Here is a 14,120-nt window from a genome sequence, read left to right on the forward strand (position 1 = left end):
TTCATATATATTTTCCCAGTTATTGTTATTAGAGGTCTTTCCCAGTACCCTTGTTCACCAGGGACTTCAGTTGCATACCAATCACACAGCAGATATTCTAGCGTTACTTTATTTGTTTCTCCTTTGTCGGGCTATGTAAAACGCAAGGGACTGTTTTGGGTATTCCGACTGTGGGTTGCCCAATACTCTGTTCGTAGGGATGGATACATCTCCATCACTGAACTCCAAATGCAAGTAAGTACACTCTATCGTGCTAAAAAACACATAAAGCCGATCCCGACTATATGTGTGTCTGCCATTTTCCGGATGAAATTCTAAAATCTTTAATGAGCTTTCTCCGTTAGGCAGGTGCAGAATGTCTATTAAAAAGACTGGAGAGTGTGCATTATATTCTCCAGTGGGTTCCTCTTTTGCATCTGAGTATTGAAGAATCTTGTAGGGTCCTTGATATTTGTTTTTCAGGATCCTAATAGGGAAGACCCTGCCTGTGCTGTTTACTGGAGCACTAGGTCAGGTCTCCCAATAGCCGACCGGTTTCTGTGGTATGAAAGTAGTTACACCACATTCCTCAGGGCTTGAGGAGGCACACAGTTGGGTTCCTCCTAGTTTTCCGTGGCAGCTTTGTCTTTGTCTGCATTATTTAAGGCCCTCTCCCCTTTCCATGTGGTAAATGGTTCTGTGCACGGATGGGTGAGGCAGCCTGAGACCTGCTGCTTTTGTCTGTAAAGAGGTCTGGCGGCCAGGGCCTTAAATAATGCAGACAAAGCTGCCACTGAAAACTAGGAGGAACCCAACTGTGTGCCTCCTCAAGCCCTGAGGAATGTGGTGTAACCACTTTCATACCACAGAAACCGGTCGGCTATTGGGAGACCTGACCTAGTGCTCCAGTAAACAGCACAGGCAGGGTCTTCCCTATTAGGATCCAGCAAAAACAAATATCAAGGACCCTACAAGATTCTTCAATGCTCAGATGCAAAAGAGGAACCCACTGGAGAATATAATGCACACTTTCCAGTCTTTTTAATAGACATTCCTGCACTCTCCTTTGTCGGGGCCATCCGTCATGTATCTGAAGGCTTCAGCATTTAGGCTGCTTTTATGGTACCTCAAATATGTTTTAAGGAAATTGTTTTCGTATGGATATGTGTCTCTTGTTTTCCATTGAAGTCTCACCACTGCCCCTTGGAATCGTCCTTTCGTTTGGAATAGTGCCCGATATATTATACATTTTACTGTTTTCGCTGGTACTTCAGTGGCTACGAATGTTCTTGATGCGCTCATGGAGTATGGGGTCAATGAGCACACATAGCAGTTGTCCTCAGTTGTCTGCTTACCAATTTTGGTCATGTGCTGGTACCACATGTTGTTTGAGACGTGTGCTTAATCTGTTATGTAATTATCGATACCTTTATCTTCTGCATATGTGCTGCGTTTAACTCTATTTCCCTTATTTGTATGGCTACTTGTACCACCTGACACCGTGCCTGTTGCAACCGTGGGAGGGGGTGGGTTAGTTTTGGGTACAGCCATAATATTCAAAGCATAGTTTTTCTGCCAGACAGAGGCAGACAATAGACCAGTGATCACCAACACGCCTACCAATTTTCTTACAAGAGCTAGTCTCACTGGCATTTTTGCTCTTACCTTTCTGCGGTCCTGCAGCTTATTCTTGAGACGTTAAAGGTGCCCACCTGAAAATTCTGAAGAGGTGCGTTATTGTTGTTAGTATTGTTTAATTAAGCTCTTCCTATCAAGTAATCGTTCAGTGCCCAGGCGAAAAGCTGTTCCCATGCTAATCTTAGTGACCTATCTCTTAGAGCCGCCAGGTGCTCGTGGAGATGAGGAAATGATTGTTCTATGGCCAGAACAAATGCGGTGTAATATACGCGTACCCTTCTCCTTTTCAGATACTTTGGTCTTCTTATATGATATACAAATTGGTGTGATAGGGCCTCGGGGGTGTTATCATCTGTGGCCAGCATTTACTCCTGGGCAGAACACGATGTTAGTTACTTTACTTTCTAAACAATACAATAATATGCGGTACCTGCATGTGCGAGACAAAAAGAAAAGAAGAACATACAAGTGTTTTATATGTGTGTGCGTAATCATTCAAGTTTGTTATACAACATCCTTCATTCGGTGGTGGCCTGGGCGGGGTTGGGCTGGGCAGAGGTTTTTTTGCTTTGTGATCTTGTGACCATGGGGTGAGCTATGGACGATTGTCCAAAGTCTATGTTGGTGTTTGTGGCTGGGGAGGGGTCAGGGGCAGTGTCACAATTGTCCTTTGTAGTAGTTGCTGTGTCTTTATATTTCTCTGACGTTACTGATGTTGCTGGTTTTGCGATGGCCCTGTCGTCAACGCAAGGGTGGGTCTGATGGTTGTAGGGCTTTATGTCGTGAAGGTGATTCCAAGCTCGTTTATCATGTAGATTAACGGCTCTAGGAGCCACTGCTTCTACCAAGTGGGGCCCGGTGAAACATGGGCCGTTCCACTTTGTATTGAAATTGCGGAGGAGTACGTGATCTCCTTCCGCGACAGTGCACAGTTCTTGCTGTGCTTGTTCCTCTTTTGAGTCTTCTTATTGGGTGCTCTTCGACCCGCCCCGCGTGCGCTCGAGCTGTTGAGAGATAAAGGCGACACTAGTAATCAAGGAAGAGACATATTGATACATTTCGTCACCAAAAACATTTGCAGTACTTTCATAGTCATTGAAGGCTCTTGATGTTGGTGTTAATGGAAGGCGCATCTGACGTCCAGTCACCACCACGTGCGGAGTGAGATGGTGATCAGATCCTGGCCTGTTCCTCAGCTCAAATAGAGCCAGGGGAAGGCAGTACAACCAACTCTTCTTAGTTGTCTGCTGGATTTTGGCTATCTCCTCCATTAACAGGCCATTCAGGTGTTCACAGACGCCGTTAGCCTGTGGATGATATGCACATGCAAACTTGTGTTTGATGCCCAGCAGAGCTGTGATGTGCTCAAACATTTCGTTTGCAAAGTGTGGGCCATTGTCCGACTGCAGCACTTCGCAAACACCCCCACCTGGGGAAGACCTCTCTCACTAAAAATGTAGCTGCTCTGAACGCATCCGCGTGTGAGCAAGGTCCAGCCTCAATCCACCTGGAGAAAGGACATACCACTACAATCATGTACCCATGTCCTTGACATACATTGATCATATCAATGTAGTCAATATGAAGGTGTAGGAAGGGTCCTTCTGGCCGGGGTATAGTACCCTTTATCACATGCAGCGTGTGACTGACCGTAAACTGTTGGCATGTGAGGCATTTGCTGATGAAATTTGCAACATGAGAATTTAATTCGGGACAGACCCACGCTTCCTTAATTTGTGCTGCAATCACTTCCTTTCCTCTATGTGCCGGATGGTGAAGCTGAGTCAGGGCTGTGTTCAACAGTGCCAGTGGCATAACCACCTTTCCAGTATTATTTTGACACCACAGTGCGTCTGTGGGGGACATTGTACACCCTCTTCTCACCCATAGCTCCTTTTCTGCCATTGGTGCAGCTGCCTACAACTCCATTATCTGGGTTGTAGGGAGATGGGTGTACCCATCCTTCATCAACATCTGTCTTGCCATCAACCTCCCTCTGCCTCTCTCTGATTCTGGGGGAGTCCACATTTCGCCAAAATATGCAGCATGTTTGGCATGTGCGTCTGTTGTTTCATTACCTTTCATCTCCATTAGTGTGGGCCTGACATTTAACCAAAGCTACTTCTTGGGGATTGTTAATTACTTCAATCAATTTGGCTAGTAAGAGGGCATGTTGTACCGGGGTGCCATCAGCTCTTCTAAATCCCCTTCTCTGCGACTTTATTAATTCTGAGTGCACCATTGATGTTACATATGCACTGTCAGAGTATATGGTCACTCTTTTGTCAAAACTTTCTTTTAGTGCCAAAATCAGTGCGACCAATTCTGCTGCCTGAGCCGAATAATGCTGAGGTAATTGGACACATTTCACTGGGACATACATCAAATCTTCCGCATTCTAACTACTGCTGCCCCTGTCCTCCTTACCCCATTGCTCTGATCAATAGTTGATTACCCATCAATGTACATTATTTCACCCCCCTTAAGGTAGGGTGACCAGACGTCCCGGTTTTCCCGGGACAGGTCCGGGGAAATCACCCCCTGTCCCGGGGTTTTTTTTTTTTTCCAAACCCCGTCCGGGGTTTTGCTGCGCGGGTGTCTGGTGTCCCGATTTTCGGACGACACCCCTCCGACGCTGCAGTATGAGCCTGCGCTGCAGTGCGCAGGCTCATACTTTCACTTTCTCTGCGCCCAAGCCCCCGCCCAAGCCGGAAACACAGCCACACAGCCTATAGACGCCCTCCAGGACCTGGAGACTTCCTGCAACGTCAGCTTGTGACGTTGCAGGAAGCGCGACTTGCGACGTGTTTGGGGGAAGTTATGGGACCCCTGGCTGGCAACACATAAAAGCCTCGACCACGGGCACGAACGGTTCATTCTTTTTCTTCCGTGGCTGTCGCAGCATCATTCTTCCATCTTCTTCCGTGAGTGGGGCTTGGAGTTTCTAGCAGCATTCGTTTTCTTTTCCTTCGTGACTGCTGCTGCTGTCTGGATTCCATCGCCTGAGCGTTCGAAGAGCATTATTCTCGTGGACCTGCTTCCTGCTCCAGCCTGCAGCGCATCCCTTCACGCCACCAGCTTGACATCAGTCGATCCTCTTGCATACAGCTCGTTTGTGACCCTCATCCCTGTTGCAGCACACCCACATCGTCCTGCAATATCCAACAGGTAAGGAAATGAAATGTGACTTGCAGGTTACTCATTTTGCATCCATCTGGTAGCGGAGCAGTTCCTCTGTACATGTTCTTTAAGAATACTTGCCAACCCTACTTATTTATTTGTATGATTTATTTTTACATTTGTACAGCGCGCAGACAGGCCTTGGCCATTGCAGCGCTGTTACTTGCACACCAATTCAACGAATATGTGTACTCTTTTTATGACTGCTGTGTAAAGTACCTAGAAGAATGGGGCGCTCACTTCACAGAACTGAACGTTTTTTCCTGGGTCCTCCTAAACAGTGTCCCTGTTTGGGGAGATGTAGAGGGCTCCCTACAATTTGTGCAGTCTACATCAGGAAGGCTCAAACTCGATGACACAGAGCTTTTTGATGAGCTGAGCTGTGTGCGTAATTACACAGCTTGCAGGCTGGTCCAGTGGAACAAGCAAAAAAAGTCTGCAGATGAACGGTGGGTGGAGGTTTTCACCTATTTTTCACAGCAGAATATAACAATGAAAAACATGAGCATGATGGTCCAGTTTGTCTTGTGCTTGCCCGGCACAAATGCGCCAGTGGAAAGAATCTTTTCAATTATGAACAATACATGGACCGATGTACGAAACCGAATGGACATTGAGACTTTGAAATCCATATTGGTTACTAGGGTTAATTTCAGCCTGAGCTGCTCTGTGTTCCATAGCAGGCTACAGAAAGACAAATCGGTGCTACAAAGAATACATTCATCAGCAAAGTACTCATAATAGTAATAAAACGTGTACAGCAATTCTCTTGCTTTTTATCTTCACTGTTTTCAATCTTCACTGTTTTCATTCTTTGCAATAAAGGCATAGTTCTTTTCATCACCAAAAACCTTTTCGGGTGAAATAATTCCACAATAAAGTTTGCCATACGCATGTGGGGTGCATTACTTTTGTGCCATTCTATGATGCAAGGGGGCCAGCAGTCTTCATAAAGTGTGTACAATTGTGAAAATGCTTGCTTTAATCTCACAGCGAAATATTGGGTTGACAATAACCCCAGTCCACTGCAGTGCTCTACCTGTACAGGTGGATCCCCAAGAATTCACTCTAAAAACAGAAAACCGTGCCACATAGTGGCTTCACAGGTATGTGTACATTAATCCAGCATTTGATCTGCTGTGGCTGCCCCCAAACTTCACTGTCATAAGTGCTATGTTTGTAGTCCCTTTTTTGTCTTTATCAGTGCTACGATATGTAGTCCTACTTTTGTGTCGGTGACCCGCGAAATTGTAGTCCTACTTCTATGTCGGTGGCCTGTCCTGTCCTGGGTTTTTATTTTGAAAATCTGGTCACCCTACCTTAAGGGCATCCTCCTCGACCTTCCTTGTGCTGGAGTACTTTTCAATAGTCTGTGTGCAATCGTGGGCATAACCACCTTCCTCAACAACTTCTGCTATGAACCTGGCTGGGTTTACATTACTGCATCTGACAATTGTCATTTCAGGTCTGGATAAGATGATCTCATAACCTGATGCCCTCTGTGTGGTCAGTGTGGACTTGGGCTTGTTTAAAATTGCGAACAGTGCATGTTCCACAAATAATGTGGAGGGGCACCCCATTGTAATTGATGAGGATTTTTCCACCGCAAATGCTGCAGCTGCGAGGCCCTGTTCACAAGGGAAATTACCTAACATCACAGGGTCCAAGTGACCGCTGTAGAAAGCTATTGGCTTGTGTCCCATGCTTGTTTTCTGAGTTAGTACTGCCTATATTACTGCTGAGTCGCAATGGGAAAAAAAGAAAAATTGATGCTCATAATTTGGCGTGGCTAGTACGGGCGCTGTGGATATGGCGTGTTTTAACTCATGAAATGCCTCTTTCATTTCCCTTGTCCACCCCAAACTTTTGTCCCTTTTTTGTGCTTCTCTCAGTGCTTAGAACAGGGGTCCTATGTATGAACTGTAATCAAAAACCCAAGCCCTGGAGTAGTTGCATAGGCCCAGGAACTGCTGCAGTTCCCGCACAGTTTGTGGTTGTGGTGTGTTGGTTATGACTTGTGCTCTTTGTGGTGCAAAGTTTCTTCCATGCTGGGAAATAGGTTGGCCAATGTATAGTACCCATTCCTGACAGTACTGTAACTTTTCCTTGTCCACCTTGTATCCCTTCTCAGCCAACACTGTCACCATTTTTACTGAGTCTTCCCTGCACCTCTCTTCAGTGGTGCTGCAGATTATTATGTCATCAACATATTGCAGCACTGTGCTCTCCATTTCAATGTTTCCCAAATCCATCTGTATTACCCTGTTGAAAATTGAGGGTGACTCGCAGTACCCTTGTGGTAACCAGGTATGTTTCCATTTTGTATTCCTGTATGTGAAGCTTGTCAAATCTTGTGAATCTGGGTGCAGAGGTATCGAGAAAAATGCATTTTCGAGGTCAATCACGGTGAACCGTGATGCCTCTGCTGGTATTCCACATAGTATTGTGGCTGGGTTTGCTGCTATGGGGTACTCTGCCTCTACAATGTAATTCAAGGGCCTAAGGTCCTGGATGAAACGCCAAGACCCTCCTTTAGCTTTGCGCACTGGGTACACGGCCGTGTTACATGTTGATTCTGATGGTACCAATATGCCATTGTTTATCAGGGCTTTTATAGTTTTGTATATGCCCTCATCTGCCTCTTTTGATAGTGGGTACTGCTTCACCCTAGGTAATATTGCTCCCTTTCTCAACTTTATTTTGACTCCTCCAATGCTCTTTATGCAGCCCACGTCATAGGGACTGGTGGTCCACAGTGATGCTGGAACTTTAGCCATGTCTTCCTCATAAAATGGTACTGGGGTAGATGCAGGTGCCTCTAGTGCCACTGCCATTTTTAGTGCCACTTGCTTGTATGTTACTCTCAACCAGATGTCAACACTCATCATAAACACCATCTCTCCTTCTCCTTTGCTTTCTAAGAAGAGCTCTTCGTCAGACACCTGTGTGAGCCTACACCCCCAGCCAGTGCTATTACTGCTCTCCAAGCCCTCCCCTCCCTGTCTTGGGCATGCACTTTGATGTAATCTGCAGTTGCCATGATGCTCTCGATGCTCACTGAAATCATCTTCCCCTCTGGTTCATTTGCTGGCGTCTCTGGCCTGAACAAATATGCTGCTGGCCTCCTCCAAATCTTGCCCTCTATTCCTGGCATCCATGCAAATGCCATATCTGTTCCATATTGGAACATTTCTCCATTTACTGGCTCAGCCCGAGCTACTGTTTGGCCACAGTAGGCTTGCAGTATTTGTTGTGCGGTGAGCATGTTTATTCCTGGTGCGGAGCAAATTATGCCATTCTCCGTGAAGGAGATTGTCATATTCAATCTGCTCATTATGTCCCTCCCAAGTATGTTAACTGGCGACTCCTTCGAGTACAGGAGCGGGACAGACATATCATTATCTCCTATAGATAAGGAGATGTTATCAGTAAAGGGAACCAACCCTCGAGCCCCAGAGAATCCTTGAATGTGCATGGCATCGCCTGACATTTTAAATTTACCCTCCCTTATGCAAGACCTAGTGGCCCCGGTGTCAACAAGGAAGGAACATTTTTTGTCACCTATCGTTACCTGTAAGCGTGGTTCCTCTGCACTGTTAGGTGTTATCGACAGGATGGGACACATCAAAGACGTCTGTGGGCTGTCATATTGTGGGTCGAGTGACTGACCGCCTCCAGTGTAAGGGTTGTGCCCCAATATGTTCCCCCTCCCTAACTGTGTTTGTGGTAGTGGTGTATCAGTAGTTGACACTTTATTGTCCTGTATTTGGGTGAGCTGCTGTGCTGGTCGCACTTGGTGTTGTTGTGTTACTACCACCTGTTGCTGTGGTGATGTGTATGTCTGTACCTGTTGTTGTGGTGCGGCGTAGTATTATACCTGTTGCTGTGGTTGTTGTGGTGGCGTGTGTTGCTGTGTGTTGTTATGTTGCGTTCCTTGCTGTTGCTGGTAAACCTGTTGCTCCCCCATATGTCCTTGTGGCCCCTGTTCCCCCCAGGCCGGTGGGGTGGGCCTCATTCTACATGTGCGACATATGTCCCACCAATCCACAAATCCAACATACTGGTGGTTCCCTGGCCTGCCATGGGAAATTCCCTGTATTGTCTTGGTACCCTTGCTGCCCGTTAGGGTAGTAACTTCGGAACCCTCCCCCTTGCTGCTGCGCGTGTTAGCCATACCCTCTCCCTCTCATCATGCCGCCCCTCCCCCGGATGTTGTTATAATATCCATTTCCTGATGACATGTACCCCCCCCCCCCTGCGGGAGCCGTGTATGGTGGGGTGGTGGCATTTGCTGTGTTATAAGTTGTGCTGGCTGTGGTAATGGTGCTACTTGTTGCTGTGTGGTGTCTCGTGAAACCACTACTTGTGTGGGGGTGGGTGCCATTACTACTGGTGTAGTTATTAGTGCTCCTTCCATGGTATATTTAGTTAGTATTTTCTGCACTGATTTTGCCTCTTCTGTCTTCCTATCTTCTTGGTTTTGCTTCATCTTTTCTTGCCACATTCTACAGTGATGTATTATGTTAGTTGTATTTCCGGCCAGGCTTTAGCTTCTATACCCACTATTTTCTTTAGCTGTCTTTGTACTGTCTCCGGGAGCCCTTGTACTAATATGTGGTAAAAAAATGGCTGGTGTTTTATCCCATTGATCCCTAGTTTTAAAGCGCCACTTCTCCTGAATCTCCTGGATGTAATCAACAGGATCTTCATTCTCACGCATCTTGTGTGACGTAATAGCTCCTATGTCTGATGTGTCTGGGTACTGGACCCTCAGGGCCTGCCATAGTGCATGCCTGCAGTTGGCAAATGGGGCCCCGTCATGTGACGTGTCTGTGATTGTAACCCCGGGGAAGCCTGCCCTCTTCCAAATGTCATCTGCCGCATCCCCCAATATTGATAATAATAGTCCCTTCACATCCCCTACTGCTAGTTTCTGTCCCGCAGTGTGTTTCTCCATCTCGTATATCCACTTCCCTGCTCCTCCGCTTAGGGATGGGAGCCTACATTTTATATTCTCCTTATCAGCATGCTTCCAGGGGACATATTGCGGTCTGGCCCCTCCCCTTTCCAGAAGTGGCATTAAATTGTAAGCCCTTGGTCCCCCCGTGACCGTGGGTTAATGTTAGTATACTCGTCCTCTTCCTCTGTGTCGGGTAACTCTGTTGTCATATTTATATTACCGTTGCTTGTCATATCTTCTCCTTCGTTCCTCCTCCCTCTCCTATTAGCCTCTTGTTTCACCGCAGGCGTGGCTGTTCCTCCTGCCTGCGTCCTGTGAGATCTCTGAGCCTGCCAACGTATGGTCTGTGTTCAGGTGTAGGTGTGAGTGGGCGTGGTGGGCGTGATAGCGTGGATGTTACTGTGTGCGTCGTTCCTCCGGCCACCTCGCTTACCTGTTCTTCACCTGTCTTCTCCTCTTCCTTCCTCCTGCATGCCCATGGTGATTTATTTTGCATTTGTAAAGTGCATTCACCGTTAGCATGTGTGAGGTACAATTTATCTAAACTCTCCCTACTGCCACTTCTTCCTCTTTTCCCCACACCCTCTTCTTCTTCGCTGCAGAATCCGTCCAGGAGCGACAACCCCCATTCTGTTCTTTTCCCCCCCACTGTTAACGTTTTTAAGTCTATTAAATCCATTCCTCTCTGTTGACCTCCACTAGTTGCTGCCCCCTGCGTTGATGTTGTAGCCACTTCCACGTCCTGGCGTGCGTATGTTCTTACTCCGTGCTCCACTCTCTTACCTCAACTCTCCTCTTCCTTCCTCGCCATTATCTCGCCGCCTATTTCCTCTCTCTTCTTTTTCAGTTCCTCCATCACCTCACTACTTACCCTTGCTAATATCCTTTCTTCCTCTTTGTTCCTATCCCATTTCTCTTTTTCCCTTTTTAATATACTTTCTATTACTTTACCCTCTTCATATGTCCTGGTGCTTTCAGAGAGTATTTTCTTCTTCCATAGTTCCATTTCCTTTTCCTTCTCTTCCTCCCTCCTCTTCATGTCACGTTGCTCTGCTCGGGACACCCTCTCCGCTATTGCTTTCACCCTCTCGGCTTCCCTCTTCCTCTCTTCTGTACGCTCCTTCATCCTTTCCTACTCATCCCTACTCTCCTTCCTTTCCTTCCTCCTTCCTCGTGTCTCCTGCTCGAACTGTCTAATCAGTGCACTCCGCGCATCCCTTAATTCAGCCAATCTTTCCTCCAACATCTCCTCCTCTTCCTGTGACAGTTCCCCTTCTCTTGTGTTACTCACCTCACCCCCTGTCTGAGTGCTACCTTTGTCGTCCTTAGGCACTCTCCGCACCACATCTTCTTCTTCTCCTGTTAAGGTCCCTCGCAGCTTTAAGAGCACCTGCGCTGCTATCCATTCGTCTTGTCCCATTTTTGCGATGCGCTCCTCACCTCTCTTCCCTCCTTTTGCGCGCGCCTGCGTGCAACTTGAACCCACTGTGCTCATCACCTCCTCCCCCCTCTGGTAGCTACCTGTAGCGGTATATGGTGGAGGGCTGTATGTGGGGTTTGAGTACCCCTCAGCTGCCGTCAATTGTTGCCTCACTGCTTCTCGTAACTCTGTCACTGGATACAACCCACCTTCCTCCTTCTTCACTACTTTCGCTAGGGGCATATCTTCTGTCCCTTCTTTCTTTACTTCTACTTCATGTGCGGTACCAGACCTTTCGTCCTCCCTTTTGTCCTTCTCAGTGCATTGTGCGTTACTAGTCGCCGTTCCCATGTTCCCTTCTCCTTCCTTAATCCCTTTGCCCTCCTTTGTTTCCTTGCTCCCCTTCTCTTCTGTCATCCCTTCCATGGTGAACATTCCTGTTGCTCCTGACCGGGACCCCTGGAACATCCTCCATAAATTAAATACCTCCACGTGATGAGCTAATTTCTTCCCCTTGTACGTGTTGTGTATGTGTGTCAGCAGCGAGTGTTGGACGTATGGTTCAAACCTGCCGTTAGGCGGCCATGGTGTCGTCATTTTGTTGTCTGTTCCTTGTGTCCATTCTATACTATATTTGATAAGTTTCTCCCTGTGAGGTGATAGCGTCTTGCAAATATGTTGGAGGGGGGTAGTTAGAGTGTTCCCCCACCCTCCAGACCCCGACCCATATGACATTGCTATATTATACTGTTAACTCTCCTCAGCAACAACCTTCTTTACCTGGCCCCGTAGATTGGGGACTTCCGACCGTCCGCTGAAAGGTGATGTAGTTTCAGATATACGGTTCTTTTCCTCCCCCTGCTTGTACAGCCGCCCTACCTTTTCCACTCCCCTTTTTCCTTTTTTTTTTTACCCACCTTCCTCAGTGTTACCGGCGTTCTCTGTGCTCGGTCACTTCCCCCTTTTCACCCTCCCTGTATTTTGGGGGTAGCCGGCGTTCTCCGTGCGCGGCCTCCCCACCTCTGTTATACCGCCCTTACCGTCTAATTACTCCCCTATGACCCCTCGAACAACGCGATGTGGTCGAGGTGTCCTATGGAGGCCCTAAGGGTGACGTCACCGACTTCTTCAAACTATTACCGGTAAGACTTTTATAACATTAAAAGAGTGCGCAATATGTTTTAACTCCTTGTCCCCGTCAACCCCACAGCTCTCCTCTTGTTATGCCCAGAACAAGGTAACCAACAATAAACTCTTATAATCGGACTGCGCACGCTGCATCGCCTCACGTGTGATATGCCCCTCGCCAGGGGAGCTTAACCAGCCAATTATCTTCCACACTCGGCAACAATCTAGCTACCTCCTACGGGAAAACGTCATCTATCTATCGAGCTTTAACACTCGATCAATAGGAATCCACATCTATTCATTGATCAAAAACGCCAATTCATAGGAAAGCCACACACCCCCTCTACGGGTACCCACGATCTAGACCAATCCGTGCCTACGAACAACCACACGTGGTGCCTTCTGGCTCCACCCACCCTGCTTCTGTGACGCGGTAGAAGATGGCCCTCCGCCTGTCCCGCTACTGCTCACCCATCTGTCAACACTTATTAATGAAATCTTTGCAACACACTGTAATAACACCTCCCGACGCCCTTATTACAATTCCTCCCCCCTCCCTCACAATGTCACATTGCTTGTTGGGTGTGCCATACTCACCAAGTTCCCTTGATGCGGGGCCGTTCGACTGCGTGCACCCCTCCAAGCGGCTCGCCACTTCCCCTTGTCTGGACCACGTCTGGACACTCGGCAACCGCGATCGGGATACTTCTCAACCGGCACCCGAGGGCCAATATCCGGATTGTGCTGTCCGGTCTTCTCGCACTTCCGCGATGGTCCTGTAGTCCTCAAAAGGGGGCAGCTGCAGAGGGGGCCGCGCTGCCGGGTCATCTCGCTGCAAGGGCCTTGGAATGAAGTTTCAAGGAGATACAACTCAAACAGATCTCAGCAGTGCCTCCAACCTGTCAGGGTGATTATCCCGGGGCCCGGCAGAGCCGTCCGCGGACCTCTGGGCTGGGGAGGACCCAACTCCTCCCGTGTCCGCAAAAGGAGTATGAGACACACACAAGGAGCAAGGTGGTTCTGCTGTTTATTATAACAACGGCAGGGACGGGTCTCGGATCGTACGCGTCCGATGAGACTCTCACTCTTAGTGGGGCTCGCAGGCCCTTTTTACAGCAGTGTGACGCGCTATCCGCGTCACCTGGGAAAGTTAGCAAAAAACCTATCGCCACTCTGGATTGGTCCCCGAGTGGTAGGGTTAGTATAGGTAGCATATGGAGAAGGATATTAGTGGGTAAGGATGGGTCAGGTGGTACACTTGGGTTGTCCCTAATAGTTGTTACTTTAGAATCGTTACAAGGGGACCCCTGGTGATTGGCTAACACTAATGGCGTCAGTGATGAGACCCCCTGTGTTCTGATTGGTTCTCCCGCGAGCCCCCAAGCCTGGGACCATCATCGTTCCCAGCTTGCGGTGTACCTGTCATTAGCAACAATGTGCAACTATGTGTTTGTGCAGGCAACGGACAGGTCTGCTCATAGGCTTGTGAGCGGGTCGTTCCCATCGCTGTAGGTGTCCATCTTGCTGCTTTGTTGTTGCAACCTGTGTCCCAGATGTGGGACCCAGGCGGCTTCCTGCCTCGTGAGCCTGGCACCTTGTCAGTTCGGCTTGGTCACGTGTGGAGAGACCGTAGCTGGAGCAGAATTATGAGCATTAGATTTGTATTTCGCTTCTGTGGGCTTGGCATTTTACAGGTATAACCTTGGCGCTGGGCTCGCGGCATGCCAGTTGCAACATCGTGGCCTTGGCTGTGAACTCTTGCTGGGGGCTCGTTCTGCATGGTCAGCACTTGTACTCTTGTTCTGAGAGGATTTT

The sequence above is a fragment of the Ambystoma mexicanum genome (assembly GCF_040938575.1).
Source record: "Ambystoma mexicanum isolate Mex_15411 chromosome 12 unlocalized genomic scaffold, UKY_AmexF1_1 Mex_chr12_unloc.2, whole genome shotgun sequence".
Lineage (NCBI taxonomy): Eukaryota > Metazoa > Chordata > Amphibia > Caudata > Ambystomatidae > Ambystoma > Ambystoma mexicanum.